The following is a 6011-nucleotide window of genomic DNA, read 5'->3' as shown; positions in this document are numbered from 1 at the left end:
GCTCGACCTCTCTAGGCACCAGGGCTCCACGGCAGCGTAGCTCCGCCCCCTTCTCTGGCTTCGGAGGGTCTCTTGCTGAAGAGAGAGAAGCTGGGGAGAGGCGACCGGCTCGCTTATCGGAAGAGGACGGACGGGCGGCCAGCCTGGCTCGCCTGAGCTGTCGCGTGGTTGGTTGCCTGCAATGTTCGAAAAAGCTCTTCTTCCCCAGCACGCGCCGCTTACTCCTTACTCCTCGCGCGTGCTGAGGATGCGAGACTCCCGCCTGGTCGGCTGCCTGGCTCCGCTTTCTTTGCTCGCCGCGACCCCTCGCCCCAGCCCGAAATAGAAGAATCTGACCGCTTCACTCTTGGAGGCTTCGCTTGCGTCTGAAAAATTACATGGCTGATTTTTTTTTTTAACCTGTCCTTTTGATACGTTGCATAATAAAATGTCCTTTGGACCAAAGCAATTAAAAACCTTTGGGGTTTCCCCCCCCCTCTGGAGTGAAGTGCTTTTGATGGTAAAGGTGAGAAAGAAAGAAAAAAGGAAGGGAAAAAAGGAGAAAGGGGGAAGGGGAAAAGGGAGGGAGAAAGAAAAAAAAGGAGAAAAGAAAGAGAGAGAGAGAGGAAGGGAGGAAGGAAGGAAGGAAAAAAGCAGGAAGAAAAATTAAAAAGAAATGCAAGTAGCTTCCAGTTTCCAAAACAAGTAGAAAGCAAGAAATTGAGAGAGGGAGGGAAAGAAAGTGGGAGAGAGGCAGGAAAGAAAGGAAGATAGAAAGAAAGAAAGAGAAAAGAGAGAAAAAGAAAGAAAGAGAAAAGAAAGAAAAAGAAAGAAAGAAAGAAAGAAAGAAAAATAAATGAAGGAGAAAAATGCAGAAAGAAAAATTAAAAAGAAATGCAAGTAGCTTCCAATTTCCACAACAAGTAGAAAGCAAGAAATTGAGAGAGGGAGGGAAAGAAAGTGGGAGAGAGAAAGGAAGGAAGGAAGATAAAGAAAGAAAAGAGAGGGAGGGAAGAGAGGGAAGGAAGGAAGAAAGAAAAGAAGGGAAAAAAGAAAATACAGAAAGATAAATTAAAAAGAAATGCAAGCTTTCCTTTTCCTTCACAGCAAAAACAAACAAACAAAAGCCCCAAAATAAAATAAAATAAAATAAAGAGGCTAATAATAATAATAATAATAATAATAATAATAATAATAATAATAATAATAATAAGTTGGAAGGGACCTTGGAGGTCATCTAGTCCAACCCCTTGAGAACACAGGCCATCCTTGACTTACGACCATTCGTGTAGCGACCGTGGGGAGGTCCAACGGTGTGGAAAACGGTGGAGTGCCTCGTGATTTTTTTCATGAAACAAGTGTGCCTTTGCCCAAAAAAGGTTGAAAAACACTGATTTATAGGACCACACTTGTCTTGGCATGAAACAATCAGTACATCATAAAGAAATGGCTCTGAGCAAGTTGTTGAAGAACGTGGGAAATTTCTTTCCTTGCCTAAGTCTACACAGAAAGCAACTCATTTTCTATGTCCCACTTAATCTCCAGTCCCACTTTTCTTCCCTACACCTCTCTTGCCTTCATAGACACAGTCAATTTTATTCATGAGTGCTAAGCAATGTAGCGTGGTTTAACTGGCATCTATCACCCTTTCCAGCAATTCTATATTAAAAGGGTTGGTTTCCTATTGTGTGCAATTTGATTTGCAAGCAGGGTGCTAAGGTAGAAAGGGAATCAATGCATAAAAACCTATTTACTGAACAGTGGGGGAGAAAATCAGAGAAGGGGGATAAAATTATTGCATGTTTGTATGGCACCATTTGCTCAATTTCTTTAATAGGAGAGGAATAACAGAATGGGAAGACATCTATTATATTGACTTCAAACACATAATCCCACAGTGGAAGGACTATTAGGTTTGTGGGTGGAGGAGGTTTACTACTCCTTTTTTAACTACTCAGTTTTAAAATCCCAGGTTTTATATTACGGAAACTCAAGAGATCTCCAAGCAGTTTATTTGGAGTTGGGGTGGGGAAACATATTTAGTCATTACATTTGTTAGAGGTTATGGTTGTTAGTCCTTTGAGTCAGTCTTGGCTCCTGGTGATTACTTGGACAGGTCCACACGGTTTTATTGGCAATCTTTTGTTAATAATTTGCTGTTTTTTTCCTAGGGCTAAGAAAGAGGGACTGTCCCAAAGTTATATGCTGAGGACTATAATTCAAGCTTCCTTACTCCTAGTCCAGCACTTTAAAACACTATACCAAACTGGCTCTTCATTTTTTAAGAAGGTCCTTGCCTTCTTCTGAATGTTTATCTCCACTTCCCCATCTAGTCTATAGTCTTGATGTTCTTTCTCTGATCCTGTTTTACTTTTCAAGTGCTGCTGAGGTCAGCCAGCTGGTCTAGGAACTATTGTAACTTAAAAACAAGGCTAGTTCCCATTTATTTGATTCCTAGTGATGCCATATATTAGTTTTTTTAAAAAAATCTCCCTAGTCACCAGGAATCAAATAAATGGGAACTGATTTAGAACTAAATTAAAGCCAAAGGTATGGCTTAACATACATACATACATACGTACATATATCCATACATACATATGCTACCTCTCCCAGTTTGCAAGACTTCTTTGAAATTGGAGCAATTTTTTTTAAAAAAAGGAAATCTAATGTATAATATTTAATCTAATGTTATAGAAAATGGTAGCATACTCCTGCAAAATACAGTAGTTAGTTAGCTAAAGATGGCCTTTCACGACAGGAATCAAATAAATATTGCTATCCTAGGTATTAACTTTAAAGAGAAGGCTTTCATTTTTGCTTCCTTAACAACAAAGATAAGGAACTTGATCTGATCAACAAACTCTTGACTGTTGATAGAGCCGGTTAAGGTTTCTTGTGATTCACAATCAGTCTTGGGGGAAGTCTAAAGACATGTTGCTCACTCCCGTAACAGGTATTGTTGAAAGCTAAATATGATTTGCTGTGAAAAGAAGAATGAGCAGTCAAAAGATTATAAAAAGCATGGCTTGTGGCTTCAGATTTAAATTTCCAGGCTCCTGTTTCATGATGGATGAAAGAGCTAAATTCAAATATGGAGAGAATTCCCAGCTGGCTTCCTCTTACAATGAAAAAGAAGAAATCCTATTAAATAAGCAACTTAGAATTCTAAACTCCATGAAGAAACAGACTGAAAATTCCATAATTCTTGACCAAAGGATATTGTACAACAGATTCACCTTGAAGCTCAGGAGATCCGAAGTGGCTCATGCCAAGCTATTTGGCGATCGAGAGCTCGTCAAACAGCTCTCTCGGAGTATCTTTCCAAATCTGCATTCTGTTGTAGCTGGCGATAGTAAGAAAGCAATTGGAGTTCTATTGCAGAATACAGAAGCCTCCAGAGCTATTTCAGCTCCATGCAGAATTCAAAAGCAGCAAGCTGCCATCTCTGTCACTAACAATCACAGCAGCTACAAAATCTGGCAAGGTAAGAAAGCTGAGATTAAAGAGCGACAGAATTCTCTTCCAGCCACAGTGGAAATTAATGCTCAACTGCAATGTCAGAAGAGGGTCGCCTCAGGTGCTAAAGGAGTTTCTGAAGGTCAGCTTAGTTTTATTCAACCTTCTAGATGCAAAAGGTCCCACACTTCCTGTCATCAAGAAAATAGCAGATTGTCCAGTGTGAAGTATGGCTTTGCAAAAATCTTCCCCCAACCGTTCCATTCAGCACATCAGGCTACAGATCCTAATACGTCTTCATCACTGAGATGTCCAAAAGGGCATTTTTTGAAAGAAAAATGCCCAAATGCTAAGAGCAGAAGTGACAAATGGAGACCAAATTCAAGGAATCATTTCTTAAATTTGGAGTATGTACCTTTAGAAATATGCAACAGTAAAAGTAAAAATTTAAAAGTACACAATTATGACTTTTTAAATGATAAGATCAAGCTCTTTCTTAAGAACGTTGCCACTTTAAAACAAGAAGAAGTCTGCCATTTACAGGACTATTACTCTGACAGACTGCAGGAACAGATAGGCCAGAAAAGTCAGATAAATCAGGATTTTGTATGGGATAACACTGAGGAGCAGAGAAAATGGAATCCAATAGGTTCAGAGATCAACCATCGAAGCATTACAATAAAGAAACTGGACATGGATTTTACCAAAAAAGACAGCCCATTAGATATTTTAATATGGGAATATTACAATAAGTTACTTACTGAAGAGAATCTCATTGAAAGACACTGGCTGAATAATAATCCTAATCAACTGGTCACAAAACAAGACTTGGACAATTTTCTTTCCAAGATTAAGAGAAGCTGTAGGATTAATATTGACTAAAACATGTTATCCTTCTTTTAGGTTTCTTAAGTGGTGCTTCATCATTTATTAGAATGTAAATATATATTGGGAATATCTTCTGCAAATGTTTTCTATTCCTGCCCTGGTGAAAAACAGGCAGGGAAAGTTAGGCAGGTCCTTCTCTGTGGGTGCGCCGGATTTGTGGAACCGTTTGCCGGTTGAGCTCTGGATGGCGCCCGACCTTCGCTCCTTCCGACGTGATCTGAAGATTTACTTGTTCGAACAAGCCGGCCTGGCCTGATGGGTTTGGGTTTTATTATTGTTTTAATGTATTTTAACTTACTGCTGTAAGCTTTTGGGCACCATGTTTAATCTCTTTTAATTTTTGTATTCTTGTATTTTTGTATGTTTGCCCTGTTCACCGCCCTGAGTCCTTCGGGAGAAGGGCGGTATACAAATAAAATTATATTATTATTATTATTATTATTATTATTATTATTATTATTTTATTATGCACCATATCTTAGAATGATCCTTACCATCTTCTATACATTTGATTAATAAATACGAAAAATGTGAAAATTATGTACTTTTTAAAACCTGGACAAGCTTGTGGAAACACACATTGCCTATCTTTTCTGCATTGTATTTTTATTGGTTGCTTTAAATGTTTGTTGATCTTCAGTATAAGTACCGTCAACTTTTATTCTTCACTTTGTATTGATTTGGGTAATCTGAATGGTGACAAAGTGTAGAATAAAAGTTGATTACTTATACTGAAGATCAACATGCATTTAAACCCCATGATTGTAAAAAAATATAATTACTTCCTAAAATATGTGAGCTTAATTTGAAGCAAAAATTAAACTGGGACATTTCAGTCCTAGTATGTTATAGATTAAGAAAGTATTCTTTTAATATGAAAAAGTCTTGTATTTAAATCAGATCTGGTCATTTAGCAAAAATAACAATAATATTGGGATCTTCTTGGTGTCCTTTTCATCAAGCTGCTTTTTCTTAAGTTTTCAAGAATTTGATGCTGTTAAATTCTAAAGTCATTGAACATTATAGTTCAGTTTCTTGACTGTATATAAAATTAAACTTGTGAAGGAAAGGGTTGGATGCAGTTCAGTACTCAGCCTCTCCATTTCTTGGAACAGTTGTGATTTACTACAATAATTATTTTTCTGTCTCTCTTAATATGCAAGTATCTGATTTATGTAAATAAAAACAGGTTAAGAATTAATTCTCATAGTAATTTAAATGGTTTAGCCTGTGAACTTTTATTACATCAAATGTGTTAGAACAGGGGTCACTAAGAATGCAACAGCCGTTTTGAATCTCCATTATTCTGTACTTTCATCATTTTATTTTGGAACACTTATAGGCCTGTGATGAAATGAAAAATGAAAACTAAGGGCAGAAGACTGGGGTAGGCTGGCCCCAGAAGAAATGTATGTGGGCACATAATCCATGCATGCCATGTTGGTCCTCTATTAAAATGAAAATGGCTCTTCCTTAACTTGATTCCCAATAGTTATTCCTTCTTGAGTTTAGTCCAGGATGAAATTTCTGGTATTGGACTAAAACAGAAGACTTAATACTTAGACTGTGCATGAACCTAATAAGAAAAATTAATAGTTCAAGCGCATCCCAAAATAATTTCTTGGTTACTACTGTTTAAATCAGAATTATATGCAATCCATTTAATTTTAACCAATTATAATTCT

At 37.4% G+C, this 6011-nt stretch overlaps 1 long non-coding RNA gene across 1 annotated transcript; it reads left to right on the top strand.

Moving 5' to 3' along the window:
• The first annotated feature begins 259 nt into the window (after window positions 1–259).
• Window positions 260–1180, top strand: LOC310640525. The gene is made up of 2 exons (XR_014492549.1): window positions 260–505; window positions 614–1180. It is a non-coding gene; the product is annotated as an uncharacterized lncRNA (long non-coding RNA).
• The last annotated feature ends 4831 nt before the right edge of the window (window positions 1181–6011 follow it).

Source organism: Vipera ursinii, assembly GCF_947247035.1.
Source record: "Vipera ursinii genome assembly, chromosome: 4".
In the NCBI taxonomy this organism is placed as follows: Eukaryota; Metazoa; Chordata; class Lepidosauria; order Squamata; family Viperidae; genus Vipera; species Vipera ursinii.
Note: the sequence above shows the minus strand (reverse complement) of the source record. Positions and strands in the feature narration are given on the sequence as shown.